Here is a 15,718-nt window from a genome sequence, read left to right as displayed (position 1 = left end):
AAGGGGTGAGTTGCCTTGTTAAATAGTGAGCTCCTTGTCATTCAATTAGAAACTAGATGACCACTTCTAGGCGATGCTGTGGAGTTACTCCTTTTCAGGGATAGGTTGGCCTCAATGGCTTTCCAGATACTCTCCAGATTGGAGACAGACATTTCTGTGATTTTATTACCTTAGCAGCTTGACATGGGAAGAGGGAAGTCCCCTTTATGTTAGTTTATCATCACTTATTTATCTGCCATAACGAGAAGCAAAGCTTTGATTCCCAGCTGACCCCTTCCCTCCCCCTAATCCATCCCTAGCCCCAGGAGACTTGGCACCAACTTTCGGGAAAGTGTCCCAGGCCTGGCCAACAGCAACAACCATTCCTCAAAACTCTCATTCCCATCCGTGCTCTAGGCAACTCAGCTCCAGTGTTTCCTCGTCTGGAGACCAGAAAGGGACAAGTTCCAGACAGGAATGGTCTTCTGAAGAACAGTGCTTCCTGTTGTCTAAACATTCATTTCTATATTTGTCTAGTCCTTTATATTCCACATAACCTTCTCTCATTTATTCTCTCCCTTGATCTTTACAGCATCTGTTACGTAGTGAGAGGGCAGAATTACTATTTCTGTTTCATAGACTTGGTAACTGAGACCCAGAGGGGCTAAGTGATTTGTCTAAAGACACAGAGTGAGCAAGCAATAGATTCAGGTGAGAATCCAGGTTTCCCAGGTCTAATGGGGTTCATAATTTTTTCCCCACTACTATATGTCAGGCATTGTGCACTAAGCACTGGAGATACAAAAAGTAGCAAAAGATAGCCCCTGCCCTCAAGGGTCTTATAATTTAATGGTCAAAACAATTTACAAACAAATATGTACAAACAAGCTATATATAGGATAAATAGGGAATAAATAACTTAAGGAAGGCATTGGAAGTAAGAGGGGTTGGGGAAGGCTTCCTGTAGCAGATAGGATTTTAATTTTAATTTTTCCTTTTTGGTGAGGCAATCGGGGTTAAGTGATTTGCCCAGGGTCACAGAGCAAGAAGCGTCAAGTGTCTGAGGCCGATGCAGATAGGATTTTAATGGGGACTTAAAGGAAGCCAGGTCAGGAAAGGAGGAGATAGAGCATTCCAGGCATGGGCGACAGCCAGAGAGAGATTGAGTGTCTTTTTGTGGAACAGCCAGGAGGCCAATGTCACTGGATCGAAGAGTACCTGTTGGCGAGTAAGGTGTAAGAAGACTGGAAAGGTAGGGGAGGGCTAGTCTATGAAGGGCTTTGAATGCCAGCTAGTGTGTTATGTGTTTGATTCTGGAGGCAATAGGAAGTCAGACCTGCCTTGCAAGTTCTCCAGAAATTCATCATCCTGCAAGATCATATCAACTCTGGAATTCAGTGTCCCCTGCCCCAGAAGTACCTCCCTCCCTCTGGTTAGAGAGGCTGGAGGATAGACAGTGGAGAACTTCTCCCAGATTGTCCTATTAAGGAAGCAGCCAGGGTAGCCACTGCATCATTTCCCACTGACTTCATTATTCCCCTATCCCTCACTCCCAGCCTTTTAGTTTCACTTTATGTGTTGTCTTCCGGTAGGAGATTGGAAGCTCCTTGAGGGTGGGGACTGTCTTTTGCTTTTTTTTTGTATCCTCAGCACTTAGCAGAGTGCTTGGCACATAGGAAGCTCTTAATAAATATTTATTGACTATGACTATTGACTTATATTCCCAACTCTTGAGATATCTGGGCTACTAGTCATACACATATGTAGTGTCATACGTGGGAGGATCCTTGGAGACTATTTAGTGTAACCTTCCCTCCCTTTCCCCAAATAAAGAAACTGAGGCTCAGAGGAATGATGTCATTTACCCAAGATCACACAGAGTTGGAAAACCCAGCATAGAACTTGGGTCTCCTGACACTCAATCTAGTATTTCTCCTCATAGTAATTTTCCTAATTAGCTTTAGCAATCAAGTCAGTTTCCTTCTGCTTCTAAAGCGCTATGATCCTAAGATTCTATAATTCTAAGTTTTAGAATCTAAGACTACAGGATTCTGATGTAAGAAGACTGCACAAGTGAGAGTTCAAAAAAAGCTGAAGATCCCAAACAGCTGAAAGACAGAGACATTGAAAGATAGAGGAAAATCTTCAGAGGCAAAGTAGATATTCCTCTCCTTAGAAAGGGTAAAAGACTTGAGTACTTTAATTGCTTGGGGCAGCTAGGTAGCATCCGATAGAGCACTAGGTCTCAAGTCAAAAAGACTCATTTTCCTGTGTCCAAAGCCAGCCTCAGACACTCACTAGCTGTGTGACCCTGGGTTAGTTACTTCCCCCTATTTGCCTCAGTTTCCTCATCTGTAAAATGAACTGGAGAAGGAAAAGGCAAACCACCCCAGTACCTTTGCCAAGAAAACTCCAAATGGGGGTCATGAAAATCAGACATGATTGAAAAACAACTGCAAGTTTAATTGCTTAGGAAGAAGCCCAATGAGACAATGAATATGCCATCAGCCCATAGGTTGTATTCACCATGGCCTCCCATGACACTCATCAGTAAGATTTCCAAAGTATTCTGCGCGGTGAAAAATACCAATTACTATAAGGGAACATGGACTTGTTTATGAAGGGAGGAGGCTTTTGAGCAGGAAGAATTTATTTTTTTCTTTAATAGTATTTTAATTTTTTCCCAATTGCATATAAAGATAGTTTTTAACATCCATTTTTGTAAAATTTTGAGTTCCAAATTTTTCTCCCTACCCCCTCCCTCCCCTCTCCCAAGACAGCAAGCGATCTGAGATAGGTTATACATGTACAATCATGGTAAACATATTTCCACATTAGTCATGTTGTGAAAGAAGAATCAAAACAAAAAATGAAAGAAAAAAACAAAAAAAAAAGTGAAAACATCATGCTTCGATCTGCAATCAGACTCCATAGTTCTTTCTCTGGATGTGGTTACCATTTTCCGTCACGAGTCTTTTGGAGTTGTCTTGGACCTTTGTATTGTTGAGAAGACAGCTAAGTCTATCACAGTTAATTGTCACACAATGTTGTTGTCCCTGTGGACAATGTTTTGGTTCTGCTCATTTCCCTCAGCATCAGTTCATGTAAGTCTTTCCAGGTTTTTCTGAAATCTGCTGAGCAGAAAGAGTTTAAAGAAAAGGAGAAGAAAGCCTTCTCTAATCTCATGTCAGAGGTGACTACCTGCACCTGTGGCTCTGAGAGAATCAAAGGGTAGAAGGTTTCGTTCATTCTAAGCTAAGGGTCATTGTCCTAACCGAAAGGGCTCTAGTAGCCCACCAGCTGAAAAGAGCAGCTAACGAGAATACTCTATCACCCAGCCCAGCCAGCAGCGGAAGTAGAAAAAATGAGCTGTTGTTCTTCCATCTGAGAGTAAGCCCACGAGACCACTGTCCTGAGGACAATGCTAATTAAAGTTTGAATCTGTGTGGGTCTCCTCAAAGGGGAAAAAAGCAAGAAGTCTCCAATGTATAAATACAAATTCTTGTGTGACAGGTAGTTGATTCTTACTTCCAAAAATGAAATGTTAAACGTAAGAGAGGGGCAGCTAGGTGACACAGTGGATAGAGTGCTGGACCTGGAGTTAGGAAGACTCATCTTCCTGAGTTCAAATCTGGCCTCAGACACTTACTAGCTGTGTGGCCCTGGGCAAGTCACCTAACCCAGTTTACCTCAGTTTCCTCATCTGTAAAATGAGCTGGAGAAGGAAATGGCAAACCACTCCAGTATTTTTGCCAAGAACACCCCAAGTGGGGTCATGAAGAGTCAAACACAACTGGAAACAACCACAAAAAGCGTAAGAGAATCAGAGCATGCAGTAACAAAATGATTAGAGTAGTATTTGGTAATATTACTGTTACAATTGGCTGGGAGGCTAATATGTCACGCCTCATCAGAACATAAAGCAGTTGTGCAATGCTGCTAATTAGGCATTTCATATTTCAGGGTGGCACTGGCCACTGCCTGATCAAACAGATGCATGCAAACAGATTTCCATGCAATCTTTTCCCAAGACTTCATGGGAAGCTGTCACCTCACAGACCAACCTGGTCGTTCAGAACTTTTGGAACTCACAAGGTTTTAGCCATTCCTGGACATAATCCCCACAGAATACTTATTCAGCTAAGATCAGGAAAGAACAAACAAAAAAAGAGAGGCAGAGGCAGACAGTATGAAAACTCAGTGGGTTAAGTGCCCCAGCACTAACTAACCATGTGGAGCGAAGCACCATTGCACTAGGAGAGAGAAAGGACCTTTTCCTTCACCTCGCTGGACTCAGATCTTGCTGCCTGGAGAGCTTTAGCCATGGGAGGTGAGCCAGAACCTATCTCTTCTTTTAATAGGTCTACTGAATCATCAGCTTTTCCCACTTAACGCCGATTAGGGAATGATTTGTAATATCCCATTGCAAACCCTTGAGTCACACAAGGCAGGAAGCTGATTCTCCACAGACTTCCACATGGTCAACTGAAACCAGGCTGGAGAAATCTGCACATGCTTCAAGTAATAGTCCTTAAAAGTCACTTCGCTCAAGTTACACCTGCATCAATTCTGGTTCTGCCCTCTGGCAGTAAGTAACTAATCATTGTTTTCATGTACCCTATGTGGCACAAAATATACCCTCAAATCTACTTTTTAAAGATAAATTCATGGGAGAGGGGGCCAAAAGAAGAAGACCTAGAAAGCCATTCCCTGTGGAGATGAGACACAGACCCTGGGACACTGCAAGGCCACCAGGTGGGTGAAGGAAGAGGAAAGTGCTCACCTGGGCTTCAGCCTCTCTAGGGGAAAGAGTGTCATGGCTTCCCATGTTAGTTCATTCTTAGTAATTTGATGTTAATGATGTTAATTGTTAATCTCAATTGTTTCTAAACTGCTGAAGGACTGGGAATGCTGTCAGATTCTTTAAATTCAGTGTCCTAGGGCAAAACCCTGGGAAGAAGATGGTGCAGTGGAGAGAGTGCCAGGTCTGGAGTCAGGAAGACTCATCTTCTTTAGTTCAAATCTGGCCTCAGACACTTACTAGCTGTGTGACCCTGGACAAATCACTTAAACCCGTTTGCCTCAGTTTCCTCATCTGTAAAATGAGCTGGAGAAGGAAATGGCAAACCACTCCAGTATCTTTGCCAAGAAAACCCCAAACGGGGTCACAGAGAGTCAGATGTGACTCAACAACAAAAAAAGCAAAGCCCTGAATAATTTGCTCTAGTTAATCTCTTTTATGGGGCCTAGGAAAACAAATCTAAGCCTTTTTATTAAAAAAGTATTCTGAATGATCTCCAAAAAAAGAATTTCTAAATACACACCAGAACACAAAGGAGAGTTATATGGGAAATCACATGTCTCCATTTTATGCTGCTTGGAAAAATGTAACAAATTTCACACATTCCTTTCAAAACTGTCCTGCTTGTCTGATCTTCCTTCTGTGTGTGTGTGTGTGTGTGTATTAAAAATATTTCCATGGAACTCTTGGTTTTTTTGGTGTTATTATCATTAACCCCTCTCCCCCCAACTCCTGCCTATCAATTAAAAACAAAGAGAGAGAGAGAGAGAGAGAAAAAAATTCTAACAACTAAGCAGAGTCAAACAAAATGAATCCATAAGTAGCCATGTCCAAAATATATGTATGTGTGTATATACATACATACATGTATACATGTGTATATGTCTGCACCTTATGTTCATTACCAATTAGGAGATAGATAAGATACTTCATCAATCAATCAATCAACATTTATTAAATGCCAACTCTAGGCCAGGCACTGGGCTAAGCACTGGGGATACAAAAAGAGGTAAAAGATAGCCCCTGTCTTCAAGGAGCTCACTGTCTAATGGGTGAGATGGCAAACACACACACATACACATATATATGTCTATGTATGTGTGAGTACATGTATGCTTATATATGTTTGTATATATCTTTATATATGCATGTATGTGTTTATATGTGTATATATACATATATAAACACAAAAGGGGGTATAAACAGGATGAACAGGAAATAATTAATATTGGGAAGTGACTAGAATTAAGAGGGTTAGGGAAGGCTTCCTGCAGAAGATGGCATTTTAGTTGGGACTTAAAGGAAGCCAGGGAAGTGGGTAGGCAGAGTTGAGGAAGGGTGAGTATTCCAGGCATGGGAGACAGACAAAGAAAATGACGGGGGCTGTGAGATAGTGTCTTGTTCATGGAACAGCAAAGAGGTCAAGGTTAGTGGATCAAAGAGGTCGTAGTATGGAGAAAGGTGTAACAAGATTGGAAAAGGAGGGGCCTTGGTCACAAAAGGCTTTGAATTCTAAACAGAAGATTTTGTATTTGATCCTGGAAGCCACTCCAGTTATTGGTCCTTCATTCTCAAAAAAGGAAGTCTGTGGAGAGTTAGCTCCATCCTTCATTCTTGAAGAGGACCGATTTATTGAGTGGGAAGATGACATGATTGGACCTGCATTTTAAGAGAATCACTCTAGTGGCTGAGTGGAGAATGGATTGGAGTGGTGAGAGGCTTGAGTCAGGCAGATCCACCAGCAGGTTGTTGCATTAACAATGCAATAGTGAGAAATAGTGAGGAATCCAAGGCGACTTCTAGGTTGGGAGCTTGAGGGACTGGGAGGATGGTGTTGCTCTCTATAACAATACGGAAGGTTGGAGATGGGATGGGAGGACTCAGGGGGGAAAGATAATGAGTTCAATTTTTGATATGTTTAGTTTAAGATGTCTACTAGAAATTCAGTTCAAGATGTCTGAAAGTCAGTTGGAAATGTGAGATTTGAAATTAATAGAGAGGCTGGGGTAGGATAGGTAGATTTGAGAATCATCAGCGTAGAGATGGAAATGAAATCCATGGGAGCTGATGAGATCGCCAAGTGAAGTAGTTATAGAGGGAGAAGAGAAGAGGGCCCAGGACAGAGCCCTGTGGGACACATTCATTAAGAAGGTATGATCTGGGGCAGCTAGGTAGTGCAGTGGATAGAGCACTGGCCATGAAGTCAGGAGGACCTGAGTTCAAATCCAGTCTCAGACCAAACACTTGACACTTACTAGCTGTGTGACCCTGGGCAAGTCACTTAACCCCAATTGCCTTAAAAAAAAAAAAGAAGAAGGTATGATCTGGATTAGGGAGGAGACTAGGGAGGAGCAGTCAGATAGGCAGGAGAAGAACCAGGTTAGTGGTATGCCAAAAACCTAGGCAGAAGAGAGTATCAAGGAGGAGAGGAGGTGGTGTCAAAGGCTACAGAAAGGTGAAGGAGAATGAGATCTGAGAAAAGGCCATTAGACTTGACAACTAAGAGATCATTGGTAACTTTGGAGAGAACAAGTTTTTTAAAAAAAATTTGTTTATTTTTAGTTTTCAACATTCACTTCCATAAGATTTTGAGTTTTAAATTTGGAGAGAACAGATTTGGTGGAAACTTCAGGTGGAAGCCAGAATGTAAGAGGTTAAGAGAGTGAGAGGAGAGAAAGTGGAGTCTAGCTACAAAGAGCAGAAGAGACATAGGGCAAAAATTAGCAGGGATGGAAGAATCAAATAAGAGCTTTTTTTCAGGACGAGGGAGACATAAGCATGTTTGTAGGCAGTATGGAATGAGCCAGTAGAGAGGGGGAGATTGAAAAGAAGTGGTACATGTATAACTTACATCAAACTGCTTACTCTCTTGGAGAGGGAATAGGGGAGGAAGGGAGAGAGAAAATTTAGAGCTTGAAATTTTTTAAAATTAATGTTAAATTGTTTTTATGTGTAATTGGAAAAAAATAAAATACTGTTTAAAAAGAAAAAAAAACACAACGCAACACAAATATTTAAGCTTAAGAAAAATGATAGAGTGAGGATGACAGAGGGAGCAATCTATTGGAGGAGTTGGGGTGGAATGAGATCTCTTGTGCAGCCAGAGGCATTAGCCTTGGTAAGGAGTAAGGCCACTTCAGCATGTGAGATGGGGGTGAAGGAGGACTTGGTGATAGAAGGCATCTGAGTGATAGGAGATGAGGAAGGAGGGAGGAGACAGAGCTCACGTGAATGGCCTCAATATTTCCTGTAAAATATGAGGCAAGTTTCTCAGCTGAGAGGGTGAGGCGAGATAGAGCTATAGAAGGTTTGAGGAGGGATAAAAAAGCTTATGGATATGGTTGATTATTGCAATGATCAGAGATCTTGTATTTCAAAATTGTTTTTCTTTACTATGTCGTTATCCTTGTATACTTTTTTTTTCCTGGTTCTGCTCACTTGACTTTATATCAGTTCATACTACTTAGTATTCTCTGAAATTATTTCTTTTGTCACTTTGGTCACTGTAATAATATTTATATTATATATTTATTTTATGTATTTTGATATAATATTTATATTATATTTAATATAATATTTATGTTATTGTATATTTATATGTATCTCCATTTATATTCATTCCATTTAATTTATTCAAGTTGTCCAGCCATTTCCTATAGGCACTCCCTAAGATTTTATTTCTTCCCTTCCTCCTCTCTATTCCCTCTTGCTTGATTTTTCTTCTCTCTTGAATCTGATGACTTTCTAGATAAAACAATTTGTGCATGTGTTCAGCTTTCCTTTGTCCTCTTCAAATGAGTGAAGGTCAACTGATGATTGCTTTTCTCACCCCTTCCTTCATATTTCTATATTCTTCTCATACATTCCAATTATGAATGTAACCCTAGGTCACTATGTTAGGCTCATATCTGATGAATCAGATTTTAAAATGGCCCAAGCAGGATGTAGTTGGAAGTATAGTTATAAAAATGTCTAGCGATTATGTCCCCAAGTAGAGAACAAAAACTCTCCAACAACGGACTGGGAGATTGAAATCCCTAGGAAAGGTCACTTTTCCCTATATGGCTCCTGGGGCTGTCCTATATCCTCACGTGGCAAACAAAAAGACACCAGGAAACATAAGGACAGGGTCAACAGTAGAGATAAGATTTGACCCATCAAGTGCAATTTTTGACAGGATTTAAAAAATGAAAAAAATTAGAAACAGATGCTAGTTGCACCCAGTTGAAGAGAAACAAGGAGCAGGCGTTAGGACTGCCAGTTACTTATTTCTGTTTCTCTTTCAGGGCTCCAGCTACCGGAGTGAGTGTCTGCAATTCAAAACACGAGACAAAACGAAGACATGTTCATAAACAAAATGCAGTCATATTTATCGCTGTTTGTTCATTTAGTGATCGCTTCTTGCAGCCTCCCATAGAGATTTGAGTTTGAGGAAGGGAACGGCTGGTGTTGCTCCTACCAGTCTGCTGGTTATGGCATTGCTCCATTCGTCAAAGGGGAACAACCCACCGCCCCCTTCTTCTCCCCCCTGTTCTTTCTCTCAAGAGATCCTCAAGTGTCCCTCTCTGTATTCGGAAAAAATCCCACCCTCCGGTTCTGATGTTGTATTAGCTCTCTCTCCTCCCAAGTTGGGCAGAAATACAATTTCAAAGGTATTTGCAACCAGCCTGAGCTTTGCTGGAGGGCTGTTACATCAGAAATGGCAAGTTCCACCTCCTTCTTCCTCCTTTCTATACTAGCGTATTCCTCCTTTTACCTTTCCTTCTCTTTCCCCTCTTCAAGCCTTCAAAATAGAATTAATCCACGCCCAGGTCCTCTTCTCTCCTCCCCCTCACCCCTTCTCACCTCTTTAAACTCACTCAATACCTTTGAAGAGTTTAAGATTCTGAAGGAAGAAATACTTATTCCTTTCCCTCCTATTGACAAGGAGCTAGGGCTCATACAGTTCCCTCCAATTGCTCAAATAAATGTACCTTTCTAGTTTCTCTTGACTCTTGTATCTGTATTTCTAAGTTCCTACTCAGCTTTGGACTTTTTATTAGAAAAAAATTTTTTAAAGGCAATTGGGGTTAAGTGACTTGCCCAGGGTCACACAGTTAGTACGGGTCAAGTGTTTGGTCTGAGGCTGCATTTGAACTCAGGTCCTCCTGACTTCAGGGCCAGTGCTTTATCTACTGAGCCACCTAGCTGCCCCTTTATTAGAAATTCTTGAAAATTCTCCATTCCATTATAGGTTCCTTTCCCCAGCAGGATTATACTTAGCATTGCAGGGTAAGTTATCCTTGGTTGTGAGCAAGTCTTTTGCCTTTTAGAATATCATATTAGAAGATCTCTCGTTTTTAGTAAAAGATGTCAAGTCTTATGTGATCCTGGCTGTTTTTCTTTGGTACTCGAAGTGCTTTTTTCTGGATGCTTGCAATGTTTTTTTTCTTCGATATGGGGGCTCTGGATTTAATCTATGATATCTCTGGAACTTTTCCTTTTGAGCTTTCTTTTGGGAGGTAATTGGTGGATGGGATGATCAGCTCTGCTCGGTCTCACCATGTCACGGCGTTGATTTCTACCTCCCAAACTTATCTCCAACCTAAACCTTCAGGGCAGAATGCTAGGGACCCTTAGCTCTTGGATATCCCAGTCTGAGCTGAGTTCACAATGGTTACTGCCATTCCCGAGTTAGTCTTGCTGCTCTCCAGGGCTTCCAAGGTCCCTCCTCTCAGTTGACAATCACCCTGAAGTTTTCTTAGGGGAGCCCTCTGCTCTTGTTACCTCTGGATGTAGAGCTTTGCTGTACTTGTGTCTGGCTTATCTCTAGCTGTACCGGGACTATTTGGACTTATCTGCCTGTATTGGTACTGATTTTGCTGGTCACTTCATTTCCTATTGCCTGTGGGATTCTGACGGACTTTTTTGCATAGTTCTGGAGTGGAGGAAGTCACTTATAGTTTTAAGACGGATTTCTTAAGTAATATTTTGTATGGTGTGAATTTCAGATTTTTGCTGGAATAGATATGATGGAGGATTTGGACAGGCATCTACCTTGCTGGGATGAGCCTAATCACTTACCCACATGAGAGTCTTTCATATACTGTTATACTGCTATCATTCTACTCCATCTCTCCTCCACAATTCTTCCCTTTTCTAGGCTAAACATTACCATTTGCTTCAGCTATTCCTTGTTCAGAATCTTCTCCAGGGCTCTTGCCATCATAATTGCCCTCTTCTGGATACATTCTAGCTTATCTATATTTTTCCTAAAATGCAATGCTCCAAATTTTGAAAACTCTGGTTATTGTAGCATAACCAGGGCTGAATATAACACAGCTCAAGTCTTAGCTGTCAGGATGTATTCTCTCTTGAATTCATAGTTAGCTCTTTTCTCTGCTGCCATATCTGAATCTAGCTCTTTGAAACTTCTTCCTGCCTAGAATTCTGATCTTCTTTGTACCTATTTCTGTAGAGAGTATGGGTTTTTGCTTTTTGGTGGATTGTTTTGACTGTTCCTCAAACTTTCTAACTTCCTCCTTCTGGATGTGGTATCTCCTATTGGGCAAGTCAATGCACTATCATGTCTGATGTTGAGGGAAACCATCTCCTACCCACCTCCTCCATTCCCCATCTGGTATTAGTACAGAGGTCACATTCTGCAAAGCTGCTTCCTGCCTCTATTGCCTTAAACTCTTTAAATGTCTTTAGGGCTGGCAGGCTTGGCTATTGAAAGGTCTCCAGGGGAGTGGCTAGTCTTCAGCTAGATAATTCCAAGCTTACCTTCTAATTCATTAGAGACATTATTTCACACTTTGTAAAGAAATAGTTTGGTCTTAATGAATTTTGAACTTCACTAACATGTTAATTCTCTGTTCCTCTGCCATCTGCCCCTTAATTTTTTGTTATTATATTGACTGACTGGTGGGTAGGAACCAAATACTCTTCTCCCCCATGCAGTACACCTGAAGTCTATATTTATCAGTGTATGTGGTATATATGCCCCAATCTGGTCCTCCCCCACAGTTTAGAATGTAATGCCCTCCTTAAGGGCAAAGGCTGTATTAGCTTGGTTAATTTTAAAATCCCTCCATAAAGGTCAATTATTTATCTTGTCTTTCTTTCATACCTATTTTCAGTACCTATTAAATGCAGACATTTAATATGTCTATGTGCCCAGCTATGAATTATAAAGATGTGCTATAGTATTTGCCCTCTTACAGTTTATACCTTGGCAAGGCAAATAAGCTAAATGCATGGATATCTGCAATACAAGATACATAGGAAGAATAGAAACAAAAATTGTGGCACGTCAGAAGTAAAATAGAGAGAACTTCTAGCTTCTTGGAGGAGGTGGCCTTTGAACAGGGCCTCTAGTATAGGAAGGAAGGAACAAATGAATGAGTGAATGAAACAAGCATTTTTAAGTGCCTACTATGTGCCAGGCATTGTGCTAAGAGCTTATGAATATATCTCATTTGATCCTCACAACAACCCTGGGAGGTAGGTCCTATAATAATCCACATTTTATAGTTGAAGAAACTGAGGCAGACAGAAGTTAAATGACTTGTCCAAGGTCATATAGTTATTAAATATATAAGTCCACATTTGAGCTTAAGTCTTCCTGACACCAAGCCCATTGCTCTATCCACTGCACCACCTCGTTGCCTCAAAGGAAGTTAAATAAAACATAGAGAATTAAATAAGAAAAAAAAGAAGACCTGTGTATGGAATAGTTCTCTTTGGAGGGTTTTAAGAAGGGAACAAGAAGGGTAGGTAAGAGGAATACATCAGTGGATTGAGGAGGAGGAAAGGGATGGAACTTGTTATTTCTCATAACCAGGATGTATGAGAAGAGTTAAAACATTGAAAAGGGATGGGTATCGGATGAACCTCACTCTTAAACGAAAGAGGTAAAAGTGTGTTGAAAAAAGCATGCACACACATGCACATAGTTTGGTGTAGAAATACATCCACTTCAATGGGGAAATAAACAACACGAATCAACTTTGTAATTAATGGTTTGGAAAAAATGTAAGAAGTAGTTAAATTCAATTGAGGAAGGAAGACGTCCAAATGACACCCCCTCTGTTTGAAGAGATACTGGGATACTTGGTTGTTGTTGTCCTCTGTTCTCCAAGGGGACCAAAGTAACATCACTATGTTGGGGTCAAGGTACAGTACATCTGACTGTGGCTGAGCAGACCATTACAAGCTCAGAAGGCTCTACCATAGGTCAGGCACAAATACTGCATATGAACATTTGGAGTGGAGATGTCTCTAAATTGGCGCCGCTCACATTTCTTTTGGGCGACTCCAAACTGGACACCTACCTATGGGGAGAAAGAGACACTGATACATCAAAATGTTGTGGCTGAGGAGCCTGGATACCCTAGGAATGAGGCAGGGGTGTGGGGGTGGGGGGAAGACAGAGCAGGGCCAAGCCTAGGAGGAACTCAGTTGGAATGTGGCTGATGGAAGGTGGGGAAGCATCTATTAGCTTCCTATTTTAACTAATTATTCTTGCTATATAGCTGTTAAATTCAATTGTTCCTATGTGGCTATAAAGGAGTGAAAGTGTGAAATGTGTAAGTAACAAATGAACACGTTATATAACCTATTAAATGTCATCATTAAAAACTTTTACGCCCTCTAAATTTTGGTGCCCTGAGACAAAGTTCTATTGTCCCAGACTAGTTACAGCTCTGGATGGAATAGTTTTGATATTTTTTTAAAGGTTTCTTTGCCTACATGTCTGTTATTTTTATTGTCAAACTTTTGGGATTGTGCTGAGGTATGGGAAACTAGTCAACACTTAACTTTTTCTTTATTGCATTCAGGTGAACTTTGCCTCACAGACAACCTTTAAAGAAGAGGATCTGTTCCACAAAGGGAATTTTTTCTATTGAGCCTGAATTTTCCATGAACTTTCACTATAAAGCATGTACTTCTAGGGGAAAAGTGGCCCCAAGGTATTTAAAGAAACAACAAAACTCCACTTATTTCAGCAAGGCTTTTTTAAAAAATCACATATTTATAGAAATAATAATAGCTGACCTTTATATAGCATCTTATGGTTTACAAAATGCCTGTTAAAATACAAAGTCTTCTGGTTGGCATTTAAAGCACCTCACAGTCTAGCTCCAGGCACCTGCCTTTCCAGGCTTATTGTACATTACGCCCGCTCATATATTCTGTGTTTCATCTAAACACATCTGCTCGCTGTTCCCCATACATGATGTTCAGCCCTCTCCTGTCACTCCCTACTGACCCCCATTCTTAGCACTGCTAGGATCCAAGGTTTTCTTCAAGGGCTGCCTCTAACAAGAAGCCTTTCCTGATCTCCCACCCCTCTCCCAATATGCACACCACCATCCCCACCCCCCTTCCAATATTACTTTGGATTTATATTGTGTATAGTTTGTATTTAGGCAGCTAGGTGGTTCAGTGGATAGGCCTGAGCTCAAATCCAGCCTCAGATACTTACTAGCTGTGTGACCCTGCACAAGTCACTTAACCTATTCGCCTCAGTTTCCTCATCTGTAAAATGAGCTGGAGAAGGAAATGGAAAACCACTCTAGGATCTTTGCCAAGAAAACCCCACAAGGGGTCACAAAGAGTTGGAAATAACCCAACAACACCAACAACAATGTGCCAGGCACCGTGCTAAGGGGATACAAAAAGAGGCAAAAAACAGTCCCTACCCTCAAGAAGATTACAATCTAATGCCAGGCAGTCACTTTGTGATAAAGCAATATGCAAATTATAAAACATTAATGTGGAGTAAGGGTTATATTTACTTGGCACTGTAGAGAAAAGGAAAGAAAATGCCAGGGCTTAACCAAACACTATTGAGAAATCATTCTGCTTCTATTTAGCAAAACACACAAAAAAATACATTCTCCAATACTCATTCCACAGCAGAATATGTTTCTCTTTGGTTGTTTTAGCCCTGTTTCCTAGCAGGTCATAAAAACTGAAGGCTTTTAGACATAAACAGGTTTAATGTGGCCTAAAGGGGAACAGAGATGTAAAAACGCTGGGCAGCCAGCCTAGCACAGTGGATGGGGTGACTTGGAGCCAGGAGAGATCTGGGTTTGAAGGCTGCTTCTGATGTTTTCTGGCTGTGGACACAGGCTAGCCACTTAATTTATGTGAGTCTCAGTTTCCTCCTCTGTGAAATGGGGTTTCAGGTTTCTTGAGGCTCAAATGAGATTATCTTTGTAAAGTGCTCTGCAAACCTTGAAGCACTATAGAAATATCAGTTATTATTATCTTTTTGAGAGGGAAAGGGAGGAGAAGGGAATAAATGTTTATTAAATGCCTACTCTGTGCTAAGTGCTTTACAAGTTATCTTATTTGATCTTCACAATATCCTGGGAGGAAGGTGCTATTATTATCACCTCCATTTTACTGTTCAGGAATCAGAGACAGACAGTGATTAAACGACTTTCCAAGGATCATACAGTTTATAAGTGTCTAAGGCTGGATTTGAACTCAGCCCTTCCTGACGCTCCAGGTCTAGCGTTCTCTCCGTTGTGCCACCTAGTAGCTTGGCAGAGTAAATGGAGTGCCTTCCCTGAGGATAGGGATTATTTCATCTGTGTCTTTGTTTCTCTAGTACCTAGCATGCCTTGTGCACAGTAGGAACTTAATAAATGTTTTGAATGGAATGGAACTGTATAACAGAAAAAAAGTGACTAAGAATCCAAAGGGTTACTGAAAAACAAATACAGGATGATCAGATGTGATAATATGTATAAAAATCTTTTTTTCTCCGGGGGGGGGGGCTAGGCAATGGGGTTAAGTGACTTGCCCAGGGTCACACACCTCGTTAAGTGTCAAGTGTCTGAGGCCAGATTTGAACTCATGTCCTCCTGACTCCAGGGCTGGTGCTCTATCCACTGCTGCCTAGCTGCCCCCATGTATAAAACTCTTGACAAAACTTAAAAGTGT

Source organism: Vombatus ursinus, unplaced genomic scaffold, assembly GCF_900497805.2.
Source record: "Vombatus ursinus unplaced genomic scaffold, bare-nosed wombat genome assembly UNPS02005236.1, whole genome shotgun sequence".
In the NCBI taxonomy this organism is placed as follows: domain Eukaryota; kingdom Metazoa; phylum Chordata; class Mammalia; order Diprotodontia; family Vombatidae; genus Vombatus; species Vombatus ursinus.
Note: the sequence above shows the minus strand (reverse complement) of the source record.